The following is an 18,269-nucleotide window of genomic DNA, read 5'->3' on the forward strand; positions in this document are numbered from 1 at the left end:
GATGCCGTTTCTGACAGCATGGAAGGCGGATTCCGACAACAGATCCAACTAAAACAATTCGAATCTGTTCTTTATCCGAAACAGCCGCGGATTGTCGACATCATGTACATTTTTGGACATTCCGCTGGCGATGTCACCGCCACGCCCACTTTTCGACGCTCGACAGGTGTAACATTGAATTCCGCCTGTCAAGCGGAGAAAAAACTGCTTGGGATTCCGACAGTAGGGATGTTCCGACAGTTGGAATTCCAGATTCAATACCGCTCTTAGGGCCTAGTTCACTCTTTCTGACAAAACCATGTGCACTGCAGGTGGGGCAGATGTAAAATCGCAGAGAGAATTAGATTTGGGTGAGTTATTTTGTTTCTGTGCAGGGTAAATACTGGCTGCATTATTTTTACACTGCAAAATAGATCTCACTTTGAAGTAAAACACCACCCAAATCTAATTCTCTCTGCACAAGTTACATCTGCCCCCTGCAGTGCACATGGTTTTGTCCATCTAAGAAGGATTTTGTCAGAAAGAGTGAACTAGAATAACCCCCTTAGTGTTTAATGCCAACATTGCTATGAGCAATCCTCAAAATTCCCCCCAAAAAAATCCAGAATCGCTCACAGTGTTCTTTTTACAATTAATTGAAGTTTAGTTAAATACTGCACCCCAAAAAAGAACAGTCGCTGTGAGCGGCGCTGGCATTTTTAGCGGATATTTTGAGGATCTCTCACTGCACCGTTGGCACTGAAAGGGTTAAACCAGGAGATTAAACCGGTTCTGTAACTGACTGACTTCAAGCCTGCATTTCACCTGGTTGTAGCGGGCTTAAACCTGTGCAGTCCATGATTGTCACAGTTTAAAGAGATATATTTATATAATAATAAATTATATATTTAATGGCTTATTGTTCTTTGCCATATTTTATTATAAAGGTTTTATAAAATTCATTTGCGAGATAGTGTAAAAGCCACAAGTGTAAATAGATAGAAACATAGAATTTGATGGCAGATAAGAACCGCTTGGCCCATCTAGTCGGCCCCTTTTTTTTAAACATGTTACCTCAAACCATATTTGATCTTTATTTTTTTGTAAGGATATCAATATGCCTATCCCAAGCATGTTTAAATTGTACTACTGTATGTGCCTCTACCACCTCTGATGGGAGGCTATTCCACTTATCTACTACTCTTTCTGTGAAGTAATTCTTCCTCACATTTCCCCTGAATCTTCCTCCCTCTAGTTTCAGTGCATGTCCTCGTGTTCTGTTTCTCCTCTTCCTGTGAAGAATGTCTCCCACCTGTACCTTGTTAAAACCTAGATATATTTGAAAGTTTCTATCATATTCCCCCTTTCCCTTCTCTGCTCCAAAGTATACATATTAAGATGTTTCTATCTTGGGGTTTTAAAATGTTACTTTTATAGTGCTGCATTCCCATTTAGATCATTGCACCTATGAGTTGCAACAGCAATATATTGGATGCATGTAAACTACTGTATCACCATGGGCGGCTCTACAGTTCAGACGCTATAGGCAGCTGCCTAGGGCGCCAAGATCTAGGGGAAGCCACCAAGTCTGCCTATCCCAAAATGAAGATGTCTATGAGTGAGGAAGACATCCTTGTTGTACTTGATGCAGACTTGTGGCTGTGGAACCCCTAATACACCACTTCCACCCTTATGCTTTAGGGTAGTGATGGCTAACCTTGACACTCCAGCTGTTGTTGAACTACACATCCCAGCATGTCCTGCATCAGTTTTAGCATGGCCAAATAGTAAACCTGTAGCAGGGCACGCTGGGATGTGTAGTTCAACAACAGCTGGAGTGTCAAGGTTAGCCAGATTCACTGCTTTAGGGGCTAGAAAGTGTGACAGTGTGGTGTGGGGTGCCAGAGGAGAAGTGGCCATGGCAACCAATCAGCTGTTCTGTGTAATTTTATAGTATGCAAATTATAGATGTTACTTCAGTGCTGATTGGTTGCCATGGGCAATTTCAGTTCTCCACTGGCTCAGTTCTCCTCCCATATCACTGCTTCGTACATCTGTCCCAAAGGTCCAGATGTATCAAGCTTCAAAAGTGATAAAATGGAGAGTGATAAACAGCCAGCCAATCAGCTCCTACTTGCCATGTCACAGGCTGGGTTTGAAAAATAACAGGTAGGAGCTGATTGGCTGGCTGTTTATCACTCTCCATTTTATCACTTTTTGAAGCTTGATACAAGAGTGATAAAGTACCAGCCAGGCAGCCCCCAACTGTAATTTCTAAAACACAGCCTGTAACATGACAGTTAGGAGCTGTTCAGTCCTTTATCACTCTTTATCACGCACCACTCTATTACTTGTCAAGGCATAATACACCTTGCCCAGAGTGTGAACAGTGTAACCTACCTTCCAAGATGCTCCAGTGGCACCAGCCCAGACCACCCCTAATCAAAGCTCCTAGAATTGTGTGGCCCAGGGCTGTTGGCCAGTATGCCCACATGTTAAGATGGTCTTATTGGTCACTGTACTCGTATACACAATGTATACATTCAACTCTGGGAACAAGGACGGTGCAGGCATCTTCCCATTATACTGGATAATATTCTGTAATATTGATTGCGATCGGATTATTATTGATTTTGCTGGACACTACACTTCTTACAGCCCCCCTATGGAGCATCCTAAAGATGTTCTGGGCAGTGCTGTAATACTTTGCGCAGAAGGCCCCACCCCATCTCGATGATGTCATGATATCATATGCTTAGGAGGAGTGGCTAGCACATGGTGTAGTGAAGCCGTGTTATGGCACTGCTCCCATGTGTTCTGGTTATCTTTTGAGCATATTACATTTCTACCGCCATTTTTAACACATGACCACATAAATGATTCTTACAATGAAACTAAATTAACAGGACAGGCTTTTAGAACTGTTTTACTTTATCTGAGACCTACAATAAGTGGAAGGTTGGAGAGAATTTTAGGTCCTCCGCAAACTCCAGGTCCCTTATTTGTCCTGCATTTTTTTTCTTTAACTATGGGAGCTTAGCGCCAGTGACCTGGTATTAATGGAAGGTCTTTAACATTCCCAGATCTTCACAGCGATACAGTTCTTCTCTACAAGCTAGGCCTCCTGACGTTGATCAATTACAAACCTTTAACTAAAAAAAGCCCATCTATGCCGCATTCACAAACACAGCCCTTAAATTAAATAAACTGGCCGCGCAACACTAGATCACATTGAACTGTAAAATAAACCTTCTGACACGACACTCCATTTCATTATTACCTAAAATGAAGTAACCATTTCTAATGACGACTACAAAGGCTGCAGTCTGGAGCTAGCCTTGATTGGGTTATTCATTTGGTGCCAAATGAACAAACTGAACTTTGTTAAGTGGTACTTTTAGGCATTCTGCATCCATCACATACATTGCAAATATGAATGAACTTTTATCAGCAGCATTAACTAATAAATATAGGCTTTTCCCTGTGACCACCTTGCAAGACAGGTACAGTTGAGTGTCTATTAGTGCTGGGAAGAAGCTACTGTAGGTCTAGTGACCCCTGGAGGCTTCACCCGGTATAAGGCTGGCCTCCTACAAGGACCTGCTCTTCTCAGAGGAGACTAGCAAGACCAGTGACTTGCTTCAGGGTCTAACAATGCTCTGTCCCGCCTCGGACAGGGCCTCCTGTTCTAGAAGAGACTGTTTTTGGTTAAGTAGGACTTTAAAGTATGACTTGAACATGTAGGCTTGTTGTCACTTATACATACCTTCCAACATGAGCCATTCCAGGAGGGACGAAACGCTATGTTCCTGAACTTCCTTACCAGTGAAAGTTGCAGTGGAGGGACTGCAGCACAGTCCAAAATTCAAACAGTCGACCTATACCAACTGCCACCCTATACTCTGCCAAACATTACAGTCCAAGGCTCACTGGCAGTTGGTGTGCCTCCCCTGTTTGAATTTTGGACTTTGCTACAGCCCTACCTCTCCAACTAAGAAAATCCAGGAACAGAGCATTTTGTCCCTCCTGGAAAGGGTCATGTTGGGAGGTATGCCTATGTATCCCATATTTTTCTGGGGCTATCAGACTTTTAATTAATTATCATGTGTGCAGGGAGTTAAACTGCTATGGGGCCCACAGCTGTGCAGGACCCACCTTCCCTGTCAGTTACATGCGCTATATACATTTTTCATGGATGAGTAGAACATAGGGGCCCTTACATTCTGTGCCGGTCTGTGTGTGTGACTCTGGACCGGGGTGTGTGTGACTCTGCTTCGGTCAGTGTGTGTCTCTGCTCTGGTCAGTGTGGGATATATAGGACGTATAATCTATATGTGAGACTTGGAATTTAATTTAACTATATGCATAATGCTGAGATCAGCTGCTTCATAGCCATTTATTTTGGATTCAGGTTTGTTGGACATTCTAACCCATCTTGGGGTGCAGACAATGTGCAGACTTTATCCAAGCATTTCATTTGCATTTCCTCCATTGCTAAAAATAAAATATGTAAAACAGGATTAGATGCATGTATGTGTATATAAAGCAGATCCTGACCCAGAATTTAATTATCATGGAGCTGTTAGAAAGAAGTGAAATTATGAACTGACGAGGCTTAGGCCTTACACAGAGTTTCCTCTTTCCTGTCACCCCTTCTATAAAAAGTTTTATAGCTCCTTAAAGAGAGGTGGTTCATATACCTTTGCAGGCTTAATCACTTTTAATGCCAGCCATGAACACACCTGTGCCATACGGGCTCGTGAAAGTGGCAGACTTAGTCTGAGACACGGATTCTCTCCTGTTATTACAAGACCCGGTCTAAATACTCAACAAGCTCGAGGGAGCTCAGAGGTTCATTTTCAGCCAATCAGTCATCCTAATTAGGCTACATATAGACGTTTATGAGGGTATATTTAGTGGAAATTATAGCTCAGTGTCTTGTTTTTTTGTAGCGTGGAAAGAATCGTATTTCTTATTCTCATTCGTCTGAATTTTAGCACATTTTGGTGTGGTCTAGTTAGAGTCTAGGACATGCATCACTAAGTTCACAATTGTTCGGCCAGACGTTAAACCGGGGAGTGTTTTGTGTTCTGGTGGCAACAAAAGTGTTTCTTTTTCCTCTGTTTGTAGTAAGTATTTGAGAACGTCAACCATCCAGCCTTTCATCAACAAGGCCAACTTTATTTGTTGCCAACATTTCAAATTTAGTATATTTGATAAACTGTGTTTCTTTGTAATGTTTTGTTTTTGTTTAAGTCAGATGTCAAAGCGATTTAACAGTATTTGGGGCTGCAGGACACAGAAGTTCCACAGTAAGGAGTACAAATCGTGGCCAAACACTGTGTACACAACCTGGTTCCCCTTCTTTGCCATACCAACCCTTCTCTGTAACCTATTGATGGGCCACTTGATACACTTCAAGAGCCATATGGGGAGCCCACAACATTACAAAACAGATGCATAGTGTCCTTTATTCAAAGAATCACGCAGTATGGCCTCGTACCCACTTATCCCCATCAAAAATGTATTCCAAAGTCTACAACGTGACAACAGAGATTCCTGACACAAAATACCACCACTCACCCGCTGTCTGCCACTTACCTGAGGAGGCTACTCTGCTATTGTGGCCCACCTGTAGAAGTTGGTGTCCTTTTTGGTACCCCCATTGCTTGGTCGTTGGTGTTTCTGTTCCCTGGGAGTGCCTCTGAAAGGAGGTCTCGCCTCATCTGCTGGTTCCCTGTTTGGTTCATTTGGTACCTACACCACTGCAGCTACACGTGTAGACATAAGGGCTTATAGAATCCAATTAGAGGCCTCCATTAAGAGTTTCCCAGCAGCCTCCAAGCCTTCAGTTACTCAATGACGCATATTGTATCATCATGGCTTCAGTCCAGTTCACAAGTAAAAGGAATATTCCTAGAGGCTGGCCTCTCAAAAAATTGTGTGTCTCCATGATATTCCAGGAAAGTAGTCAAGTATGCAGTCAACCCCTCATCCCCATTCCACTGTGCCCTACAAGTATATGTCTGTAGTCCAAACATGTTGTTCATCCCAGAGATCACACATTGCTGAGTTGCTCCATTGGCAGATGACTAAAAACATTTTTTGATGGCTTAGATGAGCGCAGAAATTGGCTGCAACATGCAACTATACTATTAAAAATGTAGTTATGAGACGGAACAGCAGAATTCTACAGAAAATTATAAAAACCACCTCGGATCTCGGACATGTGCATACATCAGAGGCAGGTAAATGGCAGAGCCAGAATTTTTGTATATTCCCATGGCATAATCCCCCATTTCATATGAGTAGTGGTTCAAAATATGACTCAGCGAGCAAAGGAGGTCTAAGAATGAGGCGGTGTCAGGGAGCTCAGTGTCAAGGAACCGTACCACTGCATCCATGCCTCCAGTACTTTCTCTCATGACAACTTCCAGTGTTACCCACCCAGGCCTCTCTTCCAGGACCAATTTACCTAAAACTATCTTTTCACATGGCATTCGATCTGCATATTCACTTTGCTGAAAGTTCCTGTCTGATTTTAAAAGGTATAGCAGGGCAATCCCAAAACTTTGATAGAGAAAGAAAAATTACCTACAGTATAAGTGTCCATTTATTTGTTTGTTTTTTTCAAATTCACGCACCCAAGGCAACAGACACAATTGTAGCACGTGACACAGAACCCTCTCCTGGGTCTTACTCCAGACGGTTCATTTGACATGAATGAGTTATTCTTGGCAAATCGGCTAGAGTTTTATTTTCGCATTAATCCTGTATAGTAGTTTAAAGATACAAAGTGTCCTTTTCTTGGAAATAATATAAAAAAAAGAGAGAGAGAGAGAGAAGCTAGTTGGGAGCTGAGGATATTTGGATAAACTTGACAGCTCATCGGACAAGAAAAGGTCTTTTGTTCAGCGATGTTAAGAAAGAACGTTACATTACCAGAGGATCCCTGGACACGTTCCAGTACAAACTGAGGACCAAGCAGAAAAAATGGCTGAGAGTGCCTGTAAGGTCCTGACTTCAGATCAGATGTTTATTATTCTTCCTTATAGGGATTTGAACTGGTGGGCGTCCTGCAACGTAATTTTATACTACCAGAAGGTATCGGAGAGACAGCGTGAGGAGATACAAAAGGGACACTGTGAGCAGGAGGAGACTCGCTCCTTCCTGCCATTGTAAAGTCTGCAGTGGAGGCGCTGTGCAAAGCACTTGGCAAAACCTTACCAAATTTTTTTTTTTATATCCTTTGCATTCACCAATGAAAGCTTCTCGTAGGCCAACATTAATACTAAGGGTCTGGATTAAAATAAGCGAAAGTTGCCAAAAAAAGCCTTTCGGAAAGATTAGCGCAGACATGAGAATAACAAGGGGCAGAGAGAGCATTCGGGTCTCCTAAAGTAAAGCGGTGAAATGTATTTGTCTCCTTAACATGCGCTTATCCTGACAGAGACGGAAATGTTTTATGGGCTCGTAATCAGCACATCGAATGGCCAGGTACCGAGTACCCCAGTGATGTCACTGGTTCCTAGGGAATCGGTAGGCCTGAGATCAGAAAGATGGCTGCTGTACAATATGGCTGCTGTAACGGTGCGCACCAGTATAGTGCCATATGGAAATGAGGTAGGCCTATAGGCAGATGATAGAATGGTTTATTCCTGGTCTAGAACATGACATGAACAGCTCATGTGTTCTGTTGAAGCTTGGCCCAGGCACATCAAGTTACGGTCATACAGATACTTTATGGGCTACACTTAACTGACGATGTGGAACTGTATAACGGATAGAACATCAGAAACTGTATAGAACATCAGGAGCCCTACCTCTCCCCATGCTGCATGTGTGGACAGATCCCATCTTAGGGAGTCTGCAGCTAGATGTATAGGTAAGGTGGAAGAGACTGGAAGCTATTGGTCCACTCTGTGACTTTCTTCTGATGGACCCAGAGAGCAGGATTCGACTGCCAGGAATTGAAACTTACTTATTGTTTTATTTTCTAAAGAGAGGACAGAACAATGGCAAACCGGGATATTGCCCTATTGTCACCTGACCACACCTCTAATAATCAACTTCCCTTATTAATAGTACCTCATAAGGAGCCACTGCAAGGTGTCATCACCACATGTTAACGTGACACTTCTAAGTGAAGTTTGGAGAACATAAGGGGACTTGTAGTCCCAAAGACCCTGGAGAGCCACGTGCCACCTACCCCAGGGCTAATGTTTACATATATTAATTGTACAAGCCAGATATGCAATTCACCAGGAATGATTCAGGAGGGGGAAAACAATCAGGATTCCTGACATGCCTGTTATTTCCAGTCATTCACGTATTTTTTTTTTTTTTTTAGCAATCAGCCAAACTGCTCTGTTCGTTATTCTCGTAATCTAAAAATGACAACACTTGCTGCAAAACCTTCCTCAACTTGTTATTAATATTTATTTATTTGTGTCATGCCACGGCTTCCGCAAGCATCCATCAAATTGGGTGACCTGGTACCGTTGCCGCGGGTCCAATTAAACACTTTTTTTTTTTTTTTTGCCAACAAACTTTAATTCACATCCTGACAACGGTGAAATAAACATATTGATGAATGTAATTAGGAAACACTACAGGCTATATAGATGGGTAAGAAGTGGGATGCCATCATTATTACCATTGCAGACACCTTCATCGTGTTGCGTTGTTGTCATAAATGTCATTATTAGCTGAATACATAAAAGGTGGGGTTTTTAATTCAACTTAAATATCTGCGCGTGGGCTAAAGAATTTCCCATAGTAAGTGACTTTTGCTTTTCAATCTCAGATATCAATAAAGAGGCATTTGACGACCCTTACCCAATTAACTTCTGACGCTTGTCTTTGGTCTCTCCCAACACATTTCTCATTAAGTGTTTGCCGGAACCCCAGGAAGCCTGTTAATTACACAGAGGAATGCCTCATTTATATATCCATCAGGATGGCTTGTGTGTATTGCAAAATCTGAGTGAATTGGTTGGAGTGTTCTTTTGCAAGGAGTTTGGATGTATTTTTTTAAAAGAAGTGTCTCTAATTTATTTTATTTTTTTACATAGAGATTAGAGATGCGGTTTGGTTTTTTCATGACACATGAACACAATGGAACTTAGGGGTTCCAAGTCAACTGGAATCCCATTTTGGAATTACTTTGCAGTTCCGAGTGGAACTGAGTCCCGGCTCGGAGCAGTTCGGAACTCGGATTTAAAAATGAGTGGGTTTAGGAGTGGATATAAACAAGTTCAAAATATATGATAGGGACTGGGGGTGGGGTGAAGCATTTGTGGGCTTAAAACTGTCACAGCTCAAAGTGAAAGAAAAACTGTCACAGCTCAAAGTACAAGTATATTGCAGAAAGCAACATTTTGACAGACTTGTTTAAAAAAAAAACATCTAGTCTACTGCATTCATATAAGAACCCACATTGGTACACATATCAAGTGAAAAGTGATGCCATAACAATGTTCAATTTATACAGGTATAAAATAGAAGAGTCCGTACAGACATTGTGGGCTGATGTCCAGGACCCACGCCCTATATAATAAAGTTATCATAAGTCACAGGTTATTTCCATGACTGTATACAACATGCAAGTCGTCCAACTAACTTCTGAGAGCCATATCATTTACAGTAGGTCCTATACAACAAAAAACTGTTCAAGGTTCAAAAGTTTTTTTTACACTTCTAAATACTGTTATAAATAATAATTAACAGTAGGGTTGTGTTAATCCTTATAACAGAAGTTGCCAAACGAGGTCACCCGCAATGCCCCTTTTGCATATGATGTACCGTATGCAATTCCAGCCAAGCCTGCCAAAGGTTTGGCAATGCAATATATCAGTAGTACGGCCCAGGCGATTTTCTCTCTGATGCGAGGCTCACAGGACCACGCATCACATCTGATGTCAAATACATGCGATTCTGACACTTTTCTTCCGATTTCTTGCCAGAAACTTGATAAAAAGATCCCAACTTGCCCTAGCGTAGGGGCACCTTAGTTCACTTTGCCCAAGCTTGAGTATCCTTAAAACCTCAACCGTCATTATACATTCCGGAACCACTGCCTTATAGTACATAACCTTTTCTATCGATCATCGAGGTTGACGAACTCACCAGTTAGAAATCTGAACTAAACAATAAATAGGCTTTGATCCCTTTAGATTGTAAGCTCTCACGAGCAGGGCCCTCTATCCTCATGTGCTTGCCTTAGAATATATCTCTGCCACCCTGATAATTGCGTCAGTATCCTGTCCCCTGATGTCTTTATTTACCATGTACAGTACTTGTCCTAATTTGTCTTGTACTGTAATTTGTTATTTTCTTGTTTTTTAACTAATCTACATATGTATTGTTAGGCGCTGCAGAACCCTTGTGGCGCCATATAAATAAGCAATAATAATAATAATAATAATACATATGTGCATTATAAACAAGTTGAATAATTTAACAGAATTAATCATCTTGGTTAATAAGATTCCCCCCAGAAAATAAAGGAAGATATATAGAAAATAAGGGGAAAATTTTCTAAGATGGGAGTTCTACTTCACATGGGATGTTGCTCTGGGCAACCAATCAGAAACTATCTTTTTTTTCTAGAGGAATAAAAAGTAGATTCTGATTGGTTGGCCATAGCAACATCGATTTACTTGTATATCTGTTTGGTCCTCGAACTGATTGGTCACTTTTTGTTTTTTAATGGTTCTGATACTGTCTGTGTGTGTTATGTGACGGCTGCAGGGTGCATCTGTAGAGGATCAGTCTGTTCTAGTAATCTCACCCTGTATCTAGGCCACATGCACCGCTGATGCGGTAGTAGCTGTTACAGTCAGTATACTTGGAGCTGATCAATCAGCACTTTTATGGAACAGTAAGTCGAGTGTGACCTAACCACCGATTCTCTTGTTGTCGTTAGGTAACCTTGCTATTAAACTCCGATACAGCATCAAAAGTCAGCGTGGGTGTAGTAGTTATTTTATTATTATATATTTTTTTACAGGCGTTAGCCACAGAGAGCTGCTTGTAATCAGTCACACCTCTGCTGCAGATCCTGGCTGCACATTGCCCTAACGAATGATATAATCACACACTCTGCTGCATGCCTAAAACACATGGCTTGCCATATATCTTTATGTGCCTCCTCTGCTATGGCCATACGTTTTCAGACATTAAAGCGCAGTTCTAAAAAGAAACCCTGAATCTGCAGTTTATTTAATGAGGGGGGATTTTACTGTTTTACCTTCTTTCTTTTTTTTTTGTTATTAGTGGGCAATATAATCCTCGATGAAAAGTCGGCCCCATTCTGCAATGTGTTTGCATCCTTTCTTATAAATGGGCTCATCTCACACCTCTCCAACTGTCTCAAATGAAAATGTTAAATAAAGTTTCCTTGTTTTGAAAGATATATTTGTAACGACGACAAGGATGCCTGTATAAAAATGACAGGGGACGAGGGTAATACCATACGGGCTACTACTAAGTTGCTGGTTCTCAGGGGAGGCTCAATGGAGGGAGGGGGGACTGTTCAAACACAAAATATAGGAGGCACATCAACTGCCATTCCAAACTGTCTCACTGCCAGTGGGTGTGGCTTCCCTGTTTGAATTTTGGACTGTGATATCAACACTATGAAGGTCAACCATTAAAGTTCAGAAGGGCTTAAGGTGACACATGGGTACTTGTTTCCTAGAACGGCGCCCACTAAGCAATTTGCTTAGTGGGCTATTCTGCGTAGAGAAATTGCATTGCATCGCATGGGCCATGCGATGTGTGATGCGATTTTCCTATGTAATTTATTCACTGCTCTCTCAGCCCCGGGCCATCGCATCTGCCGCAAAATCGCATGCGATTTTATAGGGTGTGCGATGACATGACTTTAGATATACAATAATATGATTGTATGTCCCAAAAATAGGTTTAACTATATAACATCAACTCCACGCCAACATGGATAGTGGGGTAATGAAAAAGTCGGAGGAAGCATTCCGCCACCGCTCGCCACGCTTCGGGGTGGTGTGGATAGTGGGGGGATTCATTAAATCTATTTTGGGGACATACAATCATATTATTGTATACCTAATGTCATGGCATTGCACTCCCTATAAAATCGCATGTGATTTTGCGGGACATGCAATGCGATATAGTGGGGTACAATGAGGGAAAAAAATGTACATGAAAAAATCGCATTGTATCGCATGCCGCTAAAATGGCCCATGCCATGCGATGCGATTTCCCTACAGTGCCGTACCTAGGAAATCTGGGCGCTGTTCTAGGAAACAAGTACCGACACAGGTTGACATGGCTAAAGTCGACAGGGTTGGAAGAGCGACACAAGCATTAGATTGATAATGGGAAGGTCGACATTCACAAGGTCAACATGAGTCTCTGACGTTTGTTGTCCTGAATGATGACATAGTCGACATGAACACGTCTAAGTGAACTGTGTCCCCTGGAATGGCTCCACCATGCTTTAGTTCATGAGTTTATAAAAAAAATTGATTAAATGGGTGTGTGTCTGTGTAAAATATATAATATTGCAATACACTAGTTACTAGCCCATCAATATGACGACAACATAACAATATGTACCAGAAGGGAACAACTCTTGAATTGAGGAGCAGTGTTAGACTTTCATTATAATATAATAAATAAAATATATATATATATATATAGTCCATACAACCGTTCCAGCAATACCATTGCTACTACCTGCTTCTGTCCTTTTTAATGTTACTCTTAGTACGAATCGGTGACCAGAAAATCCCATCCCTGCACTTACAAATCCTAACAAAGGGTGAAAATTATGTGTCAGCACAAACCTATGTAATAATTTAAAAACCCAGGGGGTAAATAATTGACAAAGGTCTGCAATGTAAATAGCATTTCCCAGAAGTCTGTTCTGCTTACGAGTATCCTATTTGCATATTGTCCCCAGGGAAATGCTTAAAGATCTCTGTAATTATTTACATTATTTATGTTTTTTTTTTTTTTTTAAACTGTTTCCAATCTGTTCCACCTTTCCGCAAATGCAAAATCACAGTTTGGATGTATCCATGTTCTTGTTCACTACTGTGTTTGTGATTTAGGTTTTTGTTTATTGTTCCACTTTTTGGGTTGATACACTGTGATGGTTATTAGAGAAAATGGGTGTTTTAATCATATAAAGCAAGTGGGTTGATCCCATCTGAAAATAATTAACTCTAATTGTTCAGGGATTTGTTTAAGAGCGTCGGCACACTTTGTGGAGCATGAAATGCAAACATGGAAGGAGTTGGGAAGTGGCAGCTCCTAGTTCCACCTCTCCTTATACTGGTAGGAGAATCAGAATGCGTAACTTGCCTGATGCAGCTACTGGCTTCTAGAGGTAGAAAGTCTTGTAGAGGCAGATAGGAGGTCCTGTATTGATCATGGTTCCTCTACCACAGAGCCCAAATATATGTTCTGATTACTATAGCGGTGCACAGTACTTGTAAGCAGATGACTACATATCTCTGGAAATCACCATCGTCTTTTATCGCTAAACCACAATATTAAAATTCTCACGTATGCAAGTACTTTTTTGGGGTGTTCGATGGTGACCATGACATTCCACTGTAGAAGTGCAGCTTATGTGAGTAATTTGAAACCAGCAACCTTTTTTCAGCTCGCACCACAGGGAAAAATACATTGGCGCGCACAGAAAAAAAAAAAACATTGCAGTGGTCTCATATGCCCAGGATACAGAGACAGGACTGGACCAGGAAGAGTGGTGTCTGTAAACTGGTGTGGACACAGGACACACTTGAGAACAGCTCAAGGCACACTAGTTTGCAAGGGCAGATTGGTTGAAAAACACTGGCTTACAGTAGCATGCTAAAGTCTCCTAGTGAGGTCTAATCTGGGTCAAAAATGTAGACTTCACTCAGCTGAGCTGCTGTGACATCACTGCAGTACAAGTTTAGAAATTTGTAATATCCTTTCTGCGGCTTCAGAACTAAAAACATGAAATAACTTCTAACAAACGCTGCTACATCTCGAAGAGAGCATGATGGACAGTAAGCATAGACATAAGATTTATGGGAGCTGTGAGAGCACCCTCAATGCTTCTACTATATCCGGCAACATAGCCATGTCTATGTATTACATTTTTCAGCCATAGGGGGAGTAGTGAGGTGGGCACCCACAACTCTTTGCTAACTATAAACTTGGTATGTTATTCGGAACAGTAATGCACAACCTTTGGTGAATATTAACATTAAGGGCTATTACTTGCTTTTAAAGCTAGTTTGTACATGCGCTGGCTGGGGGTGCAGGGCAATGCCACCCCAAGAACCCCCCCCCCCGTGCTAAGTAATGGCAACATTTTGTGATTACATCGCTATTATGCAGCACTTCACTATAAAGCAAAATCTCCCATTATACCACCAACTTTTGGGTTACTGTGGCTGCATGTGATGCTTATGCAGCTGCCGCAACCCACCCCCCCCAACGGTCCAGACTGCGCCCCCACAATGCCTGAATCAACACCTCTGGAACACATAGCCACCGACCCACTTCCCTGCGCCCCCCCCCCCATTGCCCTTAGACTGCAGCCACATTTTTCACAGCAGTTTAAGAGTCTTGCATTTGCAAGCAGCATGGGTAAATGTTCTTTGGGATGATAATGGTACCTGTTATGTAGGTAGGTTAGGAGGCAAAACTTTAGTTTACAGTACTGAATATTTCTTTAGCCTTTTAAAATTGTTGGTTGTATTTTATTTTTATTTTTTCTGGACCAATGCATGCATTTTTGGTATCCAAGGGGTTAGTATGGAACAGTGGATATAGGATAAGAACATGAGCATGGGGGTTTTCCCTTACTGAATCCCCATAGTCCACAAATATAAAACAAATGCTCTAAGTGCAAAAGTGACTGACAGATACATTAAAAAAAAAAAAAAGCTTTTTACATAATGCCAGTGGTGCAAAATGCAGGAACGCTGAATCCCCTGCCTTAGCCAAACAATGAGTGAATTTAAAAAACAACAGGGTTATTTGTGTGGGTTTTACAAGAACCTCTAAAATCATGATAATTATAGCATACTCTGCCTATAACGAAGCCTGGCACTGTAGGGTCAGAGATAATTGTGAGACCCCTTTGCCTCAAATCAAGCAGAGTTTGGGCAGGTAAAAATCAGCCATGGTTTCTCCTAATGCGTCTTCGCTGGTAGAACCCAGGGAATTCCTGCATGGATAATTTTATTTTGAACATTAATAATATAATTTTTGTTGTTGTTTAAAGGGACATTTATTATTGGAGATACACTGATTTTGTTCCATTAAAGAATTTGTAGTGATGTCCCTATTCTCTTTGTATTCTCAACATCAGCTGATGTTTCAACTTGGTGACGCCAGTAACCAGCATAGTGCTGAGTATTTGATTGCAATCGGTTAGTTCTGCATGTTAGGAGTGTATTGGTTAAAAAAATAACTTTTTATATTATTTTATTATTATTAATTCACTGTATTAGTAATCGGTCAGCAGTGGACATACTGATCCTCAAAGTCTCCCAGAGATAGGATGGGAATTTGATGGCTGGAGACACAAGGTGGGGGGGAGACTTGATGCCTGAAGACACATTTGGGGGGGGAGACATGATGCCTGAAGACACAAGGTGGGGGAGACTTGATTGCTGGAGACACAAAGGGGGAAAGAAGAGAGATCTGATGGCTGAAGACACATGGTGGGTGGAGACTTGATGTCTGAAGACACAAGGTGGGGGGAGACTTGGGGGGTTATTTTGATTCACTCTTTCTGACAAATTCCTCCTTAGATGGACAAAACCATGTGCACTGCAGGGGGGGGGGGGGGGGGGCAGATATAACATGTGCAGAGAGATTTAGCTTTGGGTGAGTTATTTTGTTTCTGTGCAGGGAAAATACTGACTGCTTTATTTTTACACTGCCATATAGATCTCACTTTGAAGTAAAACCCCACCCAAATCTCTCTGCACAAGTTACATCTGCCCCCCCTGCAGTGCACATGGTTTTGTCCATCTAAGAAGGAACTTGTCAGAAAGAGTGAACCAAAATAACCCCCTTGATGTCTGAAGACAAAAGGTGTAGGGGGGGGGGGGGGGCGAGAATTGATGCCTGAAGACACAAGGATGGGGAGACTTCATGACTGAAGACACAAGGTGGGAAGACTTGATCACTGGAGACACAAAGTGGTAGAGGAGAGACTTGACTGCTGGAGACACAAGGTGGGGAGAGACTTGACTGCTGGTGAGACAAAAAGAATAGGAGGAGAGATTTAACACCCCAGTCACCCACTGTTATGAGACCAACCCTATTTGATAAGGCCATGCCTCTTTCTCAGGCGCTTCCTGGGTGTGGTTGGGCAGGGCCGTGATATTATTAAACCCCACCCCCATGTCGCGAAATGCTGAAGTTCATGGATCTGAAGTGAAGAATTGGAATTAAATTTAAAAATATATTTTATTCCCACCCCTGTACTCAGTCCTGTCTGCACATTCTGCCCGCTTCACTAGAAAAGCAGGTGGAATGTTGGAGGAGACGTTTCCAGGGGTGCATGGGATTACCGAAAAATTAGGAGTCTAAAGGAGCCCACACACGCACCGTTGCCGGCGGTGCAATGCTGTACGATGGGGTGCGCGCTCCCGCGGCACCTCATCTTACAGTACAAAAAGTATGTGCTGCACATACTTTTTGTACTAGCTTTTTCTAGCATAGCATCGCATCGCATGCACATCGTATGCACAAGGCATACGATGCAATGCTATGTGTGCTAGTTAAGCCCACAACGCACGCCGGGATCGGTGCGTGTGTGGGCTCCATAACGCAACCTTCAGGGACAGTAGAGAAGTATGCATCAAATTGGTCAGGTCCGATGTAGCAGCAAGGCAGCAATCATATAGCAATTGGACCATAACTATATATGTGCATTTTTGTTTTGAATCTATTTACCTGTATTTTGAATGCATTTCCTGCAAACAGTCAGTGCACTGGGTACATGCAGTAATAGTGCTCCCTGTTCTACCACATCATACAGAATAGGATTACACATGTAAAATAATTTGCATCGAAACAAGACTTTAATCGCTAAATTGACATTTACCAATACTGTATATTTCATAAACTCAATGTAGAGCATCTGTCCAGTACATACAGTATAGCCTAGATATTAGTTTTGTGAACTCCACATCTTAATAGGAGGGTTCCACCATGTACAGCAGCCTCTTATGCGCTGTCTCTAAGCCTATGCAGATACACAGAGACACAATTGTGCTCTGTAACGTTTTGCTGCTAGCAATGCGGGCAAAGGGCATCAGTGGATGCTCCTTCCCATGCACCCTGACAATGGCTGGATTAAGGCTATCCAGATGCCATGTGAACACAGGAAAACTACACTATCTGATATTTGCCATCACATTCAAATAGCTGATCGTTTGCAAAATAAGTTCCATAAAATAATCCCCATAGTTTTATATTGTGTGAAAGATGGCGAAATCCAAATGAACAGCGTCCCGTGACCAATATTATACAACATGACATTACCGCTTAATATAAAATAACAAGTGTTCATTATCTTTACTTACTGTATCTTACCTGCACTAGCCTTGAGAAATCTAGTCATATGTCTAAAAAGAGAAAGTTGAGCTGTTGCCTATAGCAATCCAATCAGACCAGCTTTCATTTATTTAGTGCAGTCTAGAAAATGACAGTTGGTATTTGACTGGTTGCTATGGGCAATGCCTTCGCTTAGAAAATGACAGCTGGAATCAGTTTGGATGCTATGGGTACCACTGTTAGAATACATTGGTTTGCTTTTTTATATTAGTAAATATGGCCCATATATTTATAAGCACAATTGAATAGAAAAATAGACAAAATTGAATCATGTATACACCCTATTTCTCTGACAGGGCAAATCAAAATAAACTGCATCATACACACAGAATTGTATCCCTCCGCCTAGCTTTCTCTGACAGGGCAAATCACTAGGATTTGTATCACTGCTCCTCAGTCTCTTAATTAACTGATCACACACACAGCACTGTAATGGTGTGTACACACGATGAGATTCCTTTGCTATTCAACTTGCTATGCAATCCTTGCTAACTCATGTGCTATTTACATACAATTCATACTATCTGCATTAGATTTCCACTATATAGTTATTGCTGCTGCCCTGTCTTTCTGGGTTTCAATTTGTGCTGTCCCAAAAGCTGGATTGTACCATGTGTACCCACCATATCACTCCACCTAGCTTTCTCTGACAGGGCAAATCACCAGGCACT

General features: G+C 41.7%; 1 protein-coding gene across 8 annotated transcripts in view; it reads left to right on the forward strand.

Annotated features, from left to right (window-relative positions):
• The window catches only part of PRDM16 (PR/SET domain 16), a 478,584-nt gene that overhangs the window by 385,127 nt on the left and 75,188 nt on the right, over nucleotides 1–18,269 (forward strand). The gene's annotated exons all lie outside the window — the stretch shown is intronic.

The sequence above is a fragment of the Crinia signifera genome, chromosome 19 (assembly GCF_055691185.1).
Source record: "Crinia signifera chromosome 19, ASM5569118v1, whole genome shotgun sequence".
NCBI lineage: Eukaryota > Metazoa > Chordata > Amphibia > Anura > Myobatrachidae > Crinia > Crinia signifera.